The sequence below is a fragment of the Petaurus breviceps genome, unplaced genomic scaffold (genome assembly GCF_028583685.1).
Source record: "Petaurus breviceps papuanus isolate PSGF00001 unplaced genomic scaffold, PetGlider_PUasm1.0 40, whole genome shotgun sequence".
Lineage (NCBI taxonomy): Eukaryota > Metazoa > Chordata > Mammalia > Diprotodontia > Petauridae > Petaurus > Petaurus breviceps.
The window spans coordinates 4,130,451-4,142,719 of record NW_027186315.1 but is presented as its reverse complement, the minus strand read 5'-3'; the positions used below and the strand labels follow the sequence as shown (position 1 = coordinate 4,142,719).

The following is a 12,269-nucleotide window of genomic DNA, read 5'->3' as shown; positions in this document are numbered from 1 at the left end:
CTCCACTACCAGACAGGGGAGCTTTGTCCCAATTGCTGGTGTTTTCTCAGCTGCCAAAGTTGGGTGCCCTCTCTGAAGCCTCCACACACTCTGGCAAACTGCACACACACCCCAGAACCTCCACCCTAGAAGGCAATCCATATTCAAGCAGGTTAATGCAAGAGCTATTACACATCATACTAGTTGCTTGGTCCTCCTACAGTCTGCAGGCCAGGAGTTGAAGCTGCCACATGGAGGTGGCTGCAAACCACCTCAGCGGCTTCTCCCTCCAGGGGATAAAAAAACAAAAAACAAAAACTGCACTCCAAACTACTGGATCCCAAAGTCCACTCTGCACTGACCTCTCACTTTGTCCTTAGCATCTATTGGTTGATAATTCTGGAAACTGCCACAGCTGCTGGTGATATGAACTCCATCTAGCCTGCAGCTGATCAGGACCTCCCTGGGTTTAAAACTTCTGGCTTGTGCAGGGGTTGGTGTGGGCTCCCAGAGTTCTTTGCTGGCTGCTCCCTGCCAGCCTGTCAGGCTTTTCTAAATAAGAGGTTCGCTTCTCTGTATTAATTTGTGGCTTCTGTAATTCCAAAATTTGTTCAGAGTCACTTCTTACATGAATTGGAGGTAATGGGAGCATGAGCCTAGCTGAATCACTTTTTTCTACTCTGACATCTTGACTCTGCCACTTTTCAAGTTCTCGTAAATTTCTTATAAATTTCAGAAGGCCATATATGGAAAATACTTCCAATAAGATCCATATTCTAAAGAGAATTTGTGAATGTGGGAATAAAAATTTCCATTGTGATCTAATAGATTAAAGATATTTGTGATGTGGAAGGAATATTTCTCCTATCACAGCATAGTGATTGTATTAAAAATGATTGTTGTTTTTGGAAAAATAATTTTTGCTACAATAAATTTCATTGTGCCCCTTCAGAGTTAAAACCAAGTCAGTGTGTGTGTGTGTGTGTGTGTGTGTGTGTGTGTGTGTGAACTTCTAAAATGTCCTGAGAAGGGAATGGCTATGATTTTTCTATTTTGTTTCAAGCAAAGGGGTAAGGATGATTTCTCTGAGAGGAAAGAATAATTGAAGTAACACATAGTTTCTGGGAAAATTAACTATTTTGAAATTTTGTTTCATAAAGTAAATCAACTTCAATTAGAAAAAAGAAAGATGTTTATGGCCTACTATTGAGCTGAATACCTTATGTGTCACTACATAAATATTAATTGATTAAATTTAGTGCAATTTTCAATGCCTGGCCAAGATGTTGTTTGGACACTAAAAGGTAACTCTCTACTTAGAGTACAACTGATACATCATAGAATCCAATTGTTTTGTTGTTTTAAGTGAAATAAAGACCTGCTATTTGAGCACGTGGTGTATACAATATTCTACATCAACATATTGCAAACTAAAGATATATATTATAGGGGCAGCCAAGTAGCACAGCGAGTAAGAGCACTGGCTCCAGTGTCAGGATGACCTGGATCGAATCCAGGCTCAGATACTCAGCACCACACCCAGAAATAACTGGCCGTGTAACCTTGAGCAAGTTACTTAACCCTGATTACTTAAAAAAAAAGATATATATTATAGAAATTGGACAAAGGTAATCATAATGACAAGAAAACAACACATTTAAGGCAGCAGTGATTAGAGTGTGGGAGTTTTTTCCCCTTTTAAACGTTCCAAGTATTCTGAGCAAAGGAGTAGAACAAATGCTTATGAAGGCAGGAATCCAAAAATATTATTTTGGAAAAAGTTAAAAGTTCTGGTAATTGCTAAAAGGATACAAGCATATCCTCAGTTAATAAATGATTTAGCTACTGAAAACTATAAAGGATAGAGACTTTTCCTTAGGGATGCTTATTAAAGAAACTAACCTAGGAAGAGCTATAGTTTTTAAAGAGTTTTAAAGAGTTACCTATAGATGAGATCCTAAAACAATCATATGTGTAGAAACCTAGACTACAGATGATCAGAAAGCTATGGCTAGTATTAAGGAATAAAAATAAGACTGATACATTACTGGTCTCAAGAAATATGCTTGGGGTGGCTAGATGGTGCAGTGAATGTAGCACCACCTCTGGAATCAGGAGAACCTGAGTTCAAATGCCGCCTGGGACACTTAAGAACAACTAGTAATGTTACCTTGAGCAAGGCATTTAACACCAATTTCCCCCTCCAAAAAATCTAAATAAAATAAATGTTTAAAAAAAAGAAACATGCTTAAATTTGAAAGATGCTCCAAATTTGTATGTCACAGAAGTTTATTAAATCATTACTTACAAAGCTATATATTAATAAAGCATTGTCCTCAGTATTTTATTCTTTTTTCTTCATTCTCTTTCTTGATAATCTTATTGGCTTCTGTAGTCTTCAATATTTGTTTCCACAGATAACTCTTTCAATCTTTTTTTAGACTTTACTTCTCTTAGCCTATTAGGCTATCAATTCCAATGATATATCTAATTCATTGCTTTTAGAGTGTTTGTTTATATTTCAATTTGTTTCTCATTTGAATTCTCTTCCATGACCCTTTATTTATCCCATGTTTGAGTTAACATTTATTCTACCCTTATCTATTTTCAGTTAAAAATCCTAAAAATGTTTTCAAATACATTCTGACAAGTGTTCCTACTTTTATTCTTGTCACTCTCATAATATATCTTATAACCTTTCTTCATGTCTATTTCAATTTCTACTTGGAGCTTTTCTGTACACTTTTCTTGATCTACCCTCCCATAAGCCATAAGCCTACTATTGAATTGTTATCCATCATTTAAAGTATAGCTCAAATGTCAAAGCTCCTCAAGAAATCAACACTTTAATTAGGTAATTTCCCTATTTGTGTCTCTTATACCATTTTTTCTGTACCTCTCAAAGCCAGTACCATATAATATATGACATTGTCATATATGGAAGTACCATATTATTTTTCTATATTTAAATTCTTTAATAGTTTCATCTATCTTATCAAAAGCTTATGTCTCCCTCATATCTTAGCACATTGCTATCATCAGAGTAGGTACTTTAAAATGTCTGTTGAATTTAAATAACAATAATTATGTCTTTTGCTCTTATTATTAGCACACTTTTCTTGTGAAATATAATGAAAAATATTTGGGGGTACTTACTATATTCTGAGATCTGTGTTACAGATACAAATAAAGTCTTTCTTTTCAAGGAACTCATTAAAATTAAATGAGGTAACACATAAAGAAGAAATTATTTTCATGGAAAATAGAAAACTCAATGTAGCAGGGCAAAGGTCAAATCCCCAAGCTCTTTGATGAGTGCTACAAAGTTAGATGTTATCTGATGGAATGCTGTCAAGAAGAAATTTTCCTTTTGCCAAGAGACAACTTAAAGACTGAGAGCAACACAATCAAATGCGAGATTGGGGAGAAAGGACCTTCCTCTTCTCCAATACAATTCCTATTTCCCTATTGCTTTTAGATTCTGAATTAATATTGAATACTGATCCTGTTTTTGACATCTGTACAAGCTTATCCAGAGCCTCACTCCATTCTGACACTTGGATCCTATATTATCTTGCAAAGGACATTGGTTGGGGACTATTTGTCTTGCCAATGCTTCTGAAGTTCCTGTCTGTGAGTTTTTTTCTTATATTCTAAGTGTACAGACTATACTTAACCAAAACAAAACAATTAAATAAATTAAAAACAAAGAAATTGAAACTGGGAGGAAAGGAGTAAAACATTTAGAAATTTGTTCCAAATCCGGGTAATTCAATGATCATTAAGCTGCAAGATGAACTGCTACTGACTAGTCTTGACCACACAATTAAGAGGAAAAAATCAGCAAATTCATCAACTTCATACAATTCAACCATGGTCTGTACTAACTGAAGCACCATATTGGTGTAGTCAGTAATGTTTGTGTTTATCTGTATGTGGATTTTGTACAGTTATTGTACACACACACAAGCACACATGCATATGTGTGTACACATATGTATGTGCATAAACATATACAGGTGTAGATTCAATAGCCATGTAGCATAAATTGAATTGTATACTTTTCCCCTCTACCTTTCCATTTGTTAAATAACAGTATTCATTGCAAGAGATGTGCTGACTTATACAGCAGTGGAAATTAAAACAGGCCTGTGGAATAACAATTACACATGAATTTTTAGTACCCTAGATGACCAGGAAACAATATCAATGACTTCAACCCAGTTCCCTATGTCAATTAACTTTCAAAGATAATTTCCTTTCCCCTTCATGAAGTTAACACAAATGTTGTTTCTACCAAAATAATTATGGGGAGAGATATGAAAGGATATAAAGTTATTTTCAGAGAGAACATTTTTAGAATTCTGGGTGATGACAGTAATGTAGTTCTGGGTAATGTCATTGTAATCTTCTAGTATATAAGCTTGCTAAATGCATGGTCTATTTCATGGGATAACCATAATGTTTTAAATTTAAAGATCAAAAGGAATTTAGAGGAAATTAGAATCTAATCCAACCTCCTCATTTTTCAAATGAAATAACTGAGTCCCAGAGGTCTTAAACACTTTCCCCAGGGTTTTATTTAATAAATAGCAAAAGAAGAATTTGCATCCAGATCCTGTGACTCAAAGTCTAGTTCTCTTTGTATTACACAAATAACCTGTATCATTTATGTCTTACTAGCCAAGTGACTAGTATAGAGCCTGATGCATTGTAATCTATTACTTAATGCTTTATTTTACTCAACGGTTAATATTGTGTCCTTCAGTATGCACACTTCTGTGTATGGCTGAAGTGAAGTAAATCTATAAGTTTGATGACTGAGAAGTATGATGAACTGTGGCATCAGTACATTTGAATACACATAAACATGTACTATTGATGTCTCCAAATATGAAGGCAATTTGTGGTAGAAGAAACTGTAAGCTAGGTACTAACCTGCTTGGGGAAGGAAAAATAATAATCTGAAAACTTTTATAAATTCTGATTAGTACTAGATTGGGTGATAAACTTGAAATACATCATTAAGGAAAAGAGTTTGCTGAATAAAGATGGTAAATAATAAATCTGAAGATTATAGTTAAAAGCAAAAATACCATTATTATTCTTTCTAAAATAGTACTGTTTTACAGGTTATGAGATTAGGTAATCCTAGCACTAGAGAGGGTATTCATTAATCAAATAAAATGTGGAAAACCTTTAAGAACGACTATGTGCCAAACATTGTACTAAGTATTATGGGTACTAATAGAAAAGCAAAACTCTCAGATATCAAAGAACTCATATTCCAACTAGGGAGACAACAAATTCACAAATATGTATAAATGTAAACTTATATGTATATATGTATTTATATCTAGATAGATAGATATGTATCCATGAAGTAGTCAGATGTCCCTGAGTACAAGGAGACAAAAAGGATAAAAAAAAATAGGACTCAGATTAAGATACTTTTCTTTAAAAATAGAGTATTGGTGAGGAGGTGGCAGAATGGCAGGATGTGACAGTAAATTCAGTAATTTGGAACTAGAAAAACCAAGGTTTGAGTGCAGCATCTGACACGTCACCTATATGACCTTGGATAAGCCACTTGCCCTTATTCTTTTTTCTCAAAAAAAAAATTAAGAATACTTATAACACCAATCTTCTGAAGCTGAAAGAAAATAAAAGTAAAGGGGGGGGAAGGAGAGGGAGAAAGAATAAGAATTTATAGAGTACCTTTTATGTACCAGGAACTGTGCTAAGTGCTTTAGAACTATCACCTCATTTGATCCCTACAACAACCTTGAGAAGTAGGCACTGTTGTTTATCCTCATTTTACAGTTGATGAAACTGAGACAAATGGAGGTTAAGTGACTTGCCAACAACCAACAGCTAGTCAGTGTCTGTTGCCCAGTTTGAATAAATGGTCTTTGTGACAAAACAATCAATAAATCAATCAATTAATTACAGTAGTGCCTTTTCATATGATATTAGCTTCTGTATCTAGTAGGCTTCCAATCCTTGTCCCCATGTATTGAATGATTAACAAAGGTTATAGCATTCTTTTGGTGACATATGGCTTTTGAAGGGTTCCAAATCCTCTCCCTTCGAGGGTCTGTTTTAACCTCACAGTCTTTCAACTGCAGATACATAAGAAGGGATTAAGGGGCTTTTCAGGATGAATGAGAACCTCCAGTAATTGTTGTTGGAGGTGGCAGTGGGGAGTAGCTAGAATAAGAAGCCTGAAAAATCAATTTTCTGGAGTATTATTTCTTTTTAGTGAATGTTAAGCTAGAGTCAAATATTTTTTATAGGAAAAGAGGTAGAAACATGATTTGTAGGTAGAGGTGTGAGATTGTTTTTTTTTTTTTTTACCTTTCCACTTTTTTTTTTTCTACAGTGTATGAAGTCATATGAGGACCTTATACATTATTCATGTAAAAATTATTTTCTGGGAAGTCTAACCGTGACGCAGCTGCAACCTCCTCCAGCTTTCCCTACCGGGCCTGCAGACCTCCTGCAACTTCCCTCCTTGCTTTTTTCTCCCAGTGTTGAACACAACCACGTCCACCAATGAAAATGCTAATTCACCAGCTGCCTGGCTTAATAGGTTTAAGAACAAAGGGAAAGAGAGTGCTGAAATGAGGCGCCGGCATATTGAAGTGAATGTGGAACTGAGGAAAGCTAAAAAAGATGACCAGATGCTGAAAAGAAGAAACATCAGCACTTTTCCTGATAATGCTACTTCTCCACTGCAGGAAAACCCAAATAACCAAGGCTCTGCATTTTGGTCTGTTGAAGATATTGTCAAAGGTATAAATAGTAATAATCTGGAGGTTCAATTTCAGGCTACCCAAGCTGCTAGGAAACTCCTTTCTAGGGAAAAACAGCCTTCCATAGACCAAATAATTGAGGCTGGTATGATTCCAAAGCTTGTAGGCTTCTTGGGCATGACAGACTGTAATCCTGTTCAGTTTGAATCTGCTTGGGCACTTACTAACATTGTTTCTGGAACATCAGACCAAATCAAGGCCGTGGTAGATGGAGGGGCTATACCTGCATTCATTGCCCTGTTGGCCTCTCCCCAGGCTCACATCTGTGAACAGGCAATGTGGGCTCTGGGAAACATTACAGGTAATGGTTCAGCCTACAGAGACTTGGTTATCAAGTATGGTGCAATAGACCCTCTTTTAGCTCTGTTTGCAGTTCCTGATATATCATCATTAGAATGTGGTTACTTAATAAATCTCACCTGGACACTCAAATCTTTGTCACAACAAGAATCCTGCTTCCCCAATAGAAGCTATTGAGCAAATTCTTCCTATCTTATTTCGTCTTTTGCATCATGATGATCCAGAAGTTCTAGCAGATACCTATTGGGCCATTTCCTACCTCACAGATGGCTCAAATGACAGGATTGAAGTGTTTGTGAAAACTGGAGTTGTCCCACAGCTAGTGAAACTTCTAGGATCTGGTGAATTCCCCATAGTGACTCCGTCCTTATGGGCTATAGGAAACACTGTCACTGGGACAGATGAACAAACTCAGATTGTAATAGATTCAGGAGCACTTGCTGTCTTTCCTAGCCTGCTTACTCACCCCAAAACCAATATCCAGAAGGAGGCTTCATGGACCATGTCAACCATCATGGCTAGCCATCAGGACCAAATAGAGCAAGGTGTGAATCATAGACTAGTTCCATACTTGGTTGGAATTCTGTCAAAGGGAGACTCTAAGTCAGAGAAAGAAGCTGTATGGGATGTCACAAACTATACAAGTGGTGAAACAATTGAGCAGATTGTGTATCTTGTCCAAAATGGAATTCTGGAAACTTTAATCAACCTCTTGTCTGCAAAAGACAGAAAAATTGTACTGGTTATTTTAGATACAATTTCAAATATTTTTCTGGCTGCCAAAAAAACTCAATGAAACTGAAAAACTGTGTATCCTAATTGAAGAATGTGGAGGACTAGACAGAATTGAAGCACTTCAATCCCATGAAAACGAAATGGTATATGAGGCTTTCTCAAGCTTAATTGAAAAGTATTTCTCTGCAGAGGAATAAGATCAAAATATTGTCTCAGAATTAACCTTTGATGGCTATACCTTCCAGATTCAAGATGGCATGCCTGGGATTTTTAACTTTTAGATTTTACGGTCAAATCTTCAAGTCTTATATGCCTTGTTCTTGGTATAATTTTGTCTTACTGTCTCTCCATTTTAAGATAGTTTTTTTTAAATGTGACTTTTAATGTAGCACTAAAGCATACTTGAACAGTTGGAACTGTGTACATACTGTATGAAACCTCTATACTCAATAGGGTTCTTATTTCTATGTGGAATTTCCTGTTTTGCAGTATACTGTAGATAAAAACTTAATTCCACACTTGGCCTTACCCCAGACTGCCTATTCATCACATTTCAAATGGGTGCTACCTTTTAGTCCAAGAAAAGTGGGAGATTCTAATTTCAAGTAGTGATTCTATTCCAAGGATCTGTGAATTTTGTATGTGGTTATTTCCTCCATAAATGGAGTTTGTTACCTGAATAATGTAGTTTTTAAAGAGTTGATTTGGCTGAAAATCCATGACTTTGTGGATGGCCCACTTCAAACTTTTCTAAAACTAGTCTGTTAGTCTTATGACTAGCAGTTACCACTAGGCCAGGTTGATCATCATAACCCAACTTAATGTAGAATACAGCAGATCTTGCATTTTATTCATAACAGCCTTTGTCAACTTAACATGATGGTAGATTCAAACTTCAGTGGAAGAGATGTTTGTGTTTCTATTATCAGTATTGTGCCTTAGTAAATAAATTTCCAATGTGAGAAACTTAAAAAAAAGAATTTTCTGAATTGCTCTTTCAGTTAACTCTGATATAGCTCCCCTCATGCTTGCCTGAAAGGTTTGTGGGTATCTCATTTTGCTTTCATCATCTACAGCTCTGACTGGTTATAATTCAATCTCTTTTGAGGGGACAACAAGTAGCAACCAACTTAATTTGTTCATTTAACTTTGATGAACTTTTTCAAAGGTATATTTACTTCATATATAGAGCAAGAACAAGCATACAGACTTTTCTACTCATGAGGAACATAATTCTCCATATACTAACCAGTTCTAGAATGGGGAAGGGAAATAAATATAAAAGTTACCTCAGTTTCTACATACAATTGGTCTCACCAAATCCATGTCCCTATATAACATAACTACCAAATTAGTTCTTTTGTTGTTCTGAGTAATCGACACCACTCTGGAAAGTGAAGTCTTACTTCTGAAGGCATCAAAGATATGCTGAATGCAAGCCATTCTTGATTCTTACTCTCAGATTCCAGTACTATACTCTCTCAGCCTCTGAAACTCTGAATATTGAAGACTCCAGTTAAGCACAACATTGATTTTAGAGTGTACTAGCAAGCCCCCTAGCACACCCAGAATGACCTGATAGCACAGGTTCTTTGATCTGCTTTGGTAAAGTAAAGACAGTGTTTAAAAGGGTCAATAATCTTACTTTAATTACAGATGAGTAGAAAATAAAAGCAGAGAAATTATCACAGAGATTCAAAAGACCGGGCTTCTACTGTCTGAACAAAGTAAATACAATCACCTATATACAACACTGAATTGAGAGAGCACTCACTTCTGAGCAGTTGGGGGGTTCATAACAAAAGGCTATTCACAGTCTCATCAAGGGAATTAAAGATCCTTTTCATGAGCAAGTCCCCAAAGTAAAATACCAACCTCTCAGGATATAGTTTTCAATTAATTGGCTGTGAGCCAGAAGGCACCACAAACCTCTTGACTCAGTGTCTAATTAGATTTGTAGCAAAAGGTGTGAAAACCTTCCTATAATCAAGCATCCATGTAAGCAAGTTCCTCCCCAATGGGCTCTGTGTGACTCAGGATATATTGCTGCTGTGATTGAAACACCTGTGTGCCTTTAGACCTGGTAATAAGCTTCTGTTCCCAGGAAAAGTAGGACACATGGTCATAGAGGCCTTTTAATGGACAGGGAAGATCTTCCTATTTCATTAATATTATATGGAGTCATCACTCCACCAGAGTGTGGCTTATGATAATGAGTCTATGAATAGCACAAAGGAACTACGTGAAACTGAAACCCTTTTTAAATTCCTCCAAAGTTAATCAGAGAATTTTCACATCATGACAGTGTTTGCCACTTCAGGAATGGAACAAGTTATCAAATATCATTGTCTATTTCAGTTTCTCCAAGGAACCTCCCTTTACTATCATCATAATTTAACCAGGAGAAATCCCCTAGGCTCATAATGTGAAGAAATATTGTCTTAAGGTGGTACAATATGAGCCAGATTCTAGATTCCCATTCCCTTAGACTTCTTAAAAAAAGAAAGAAAGAAAGAAAAGAATCAAGTTGATAATGGTCTTTTTGATCCCTTTTATAAAGAAAACAAATTCTAGAAGCTCATGTTTTTCTCACTAACCCTCATGGAAGGAGGCAAGAAGTCACAGACCCACTTTTGCATATTCTTCCCCATTCCAAACCTAGATGTATGTGGAAGAAAAAATATATAATTTCAAACATTTTAAGTTAAGGAAACAAATGGTCATGGGAAATTTTGTTGTTCAGTTGCTTCAGTCATAGATTGCTCTTTGTGACCTAATTTGGGATTTTCTTGGCAGAGAAACAGGAATAGTTTCTCATTTCCTTCTACAGCTCATTTTACAGATGAGAAAACTGAGGCAAGAAGGCTTAGGTGACTTGCCCAGGATCACAAAGCTAGTTAACTGTCTGAGAACAGAATTTAACTCAGGGAGATTAGCTTTCCTGACTTCAGTGCCAGAACTCTATTCACAGCACCACCTAGCTGCCCCTCTGTCATGGAAAATAGAACTAGCAAAATATGAACTTTTTTGAGTTATCAAATACCCTGATTTTCTAATCTCAGAGGCTATGGTTACTAGTACATGTTTTAGAGAGTTTAAGAGAGCAATCTGTGAAAATAAAAAAAAATAGAACATCTATGAATTAGATGATTCTATTAATACTGAGGACATCAAGATGAAGTTATAATAGAATCATAGGAGTACTAACAAATATCCTTTGCCCAACCATATCTTAGTAGTTTGGAGGATTTTGTCTGGTTCATTTAATCATTATAAATGGTACATCAATAAAAAGATTAGAGTGATTTGATCTGACATATTTTTTTTTCAAATCAATTAATCAAGATGCTAATATTGTTTTTTGGTTCTCAGTAGAGTCCATGTTAAAAATGAGTCCAGTCATTAGGAGTGAATAGATGAGATATAGATCTACATAGATATATGTATATATATATATATAATATATACTCTCTATCTATCTACATATGTATACATATGTGTGTGTAGAAAATTCATTAGGACTTGTATCCTGAACTATATAAAAATAATAGGGCCAAACTGGATCTGTGATTTCAATAATTTAAGGAGTTCTCAGGTGGAGAAACTCCAACTAATACTTGTTGGAATCTTCAACCCAAGTGAGTATTGTCAAGAGTTGCCTAGAAACCTGAGGCATTAAGTACCTTCCCAGTATCACACAGACAGTGTATGTGGGAAGTGGAAACTGAACCCACATCTTATAGGTTCTAAAGTAAGCTCTCTATCTTGCAAATGTGTTAATCATTTTTTTGAGCTATAAGTCATTTTATAATAATACTAGTAAATAGATCCGTAGCAATGTCAAGACAATTTTATTGGATATCTTTTCAATTGATTACCACTAGAGGTAATAGTCTGAAACTCCAAGTAGCTTTTAATTAATTTTGCAGTCATTTTATTATGGAACACATTTGATTTTTAATCTCTAATGGTATATTTGGAGTATACTTTTACTTGCACAGACATTTATTAGAAAATTGCTTGCAATGATTTTTCTAATAGTTAGAAATGATACAGTACTTTTTACTCCAAGGAGTGGCAGATATTCTAAAACATGTTAGAATTTCCTTTGAGTTCAATGATGTAATTTTATAGACGAAAAAAACTAAAATACAGAATGGTGAAGTGACTTGTCCAGTCACAAGTAAGTAGCAAAGCCAGGAAATCTTGAAACTCTGACTCTAGTTCTAAAACACTTTCACCATGCTATTAACAGCTAGTTGTGACTTAGGTCATTATCTTTTACAAAAGATTAAAACTCCTCATTAAAACTACTCATAGTTTTGAAAATAGGTGGGGAGGAAATATGAATAGAATCTATCAATCAATAAATAAACCTTTATTTAATTCCTTCTGTGTTCCAGGAGCTATGCTAAGCACTAGGAATATAAGAAGATACAA

The 12,269-nt window shown here is 35.4% G+C and overlaps 1 pseudogene; it reads left to right on the top strand.

The window, feature by feature from the left end:
* Positions 1–8,354, top strand: part of LOC138170920 (importin subunit alpha-1 pseudogene) — a 60,210-nt pseudogene extending 51,856 nt beyond the window's left edge.
* The last annotated feature ends 3,915 nt before the right edge of the window (positions 8,355–12,269 follow it).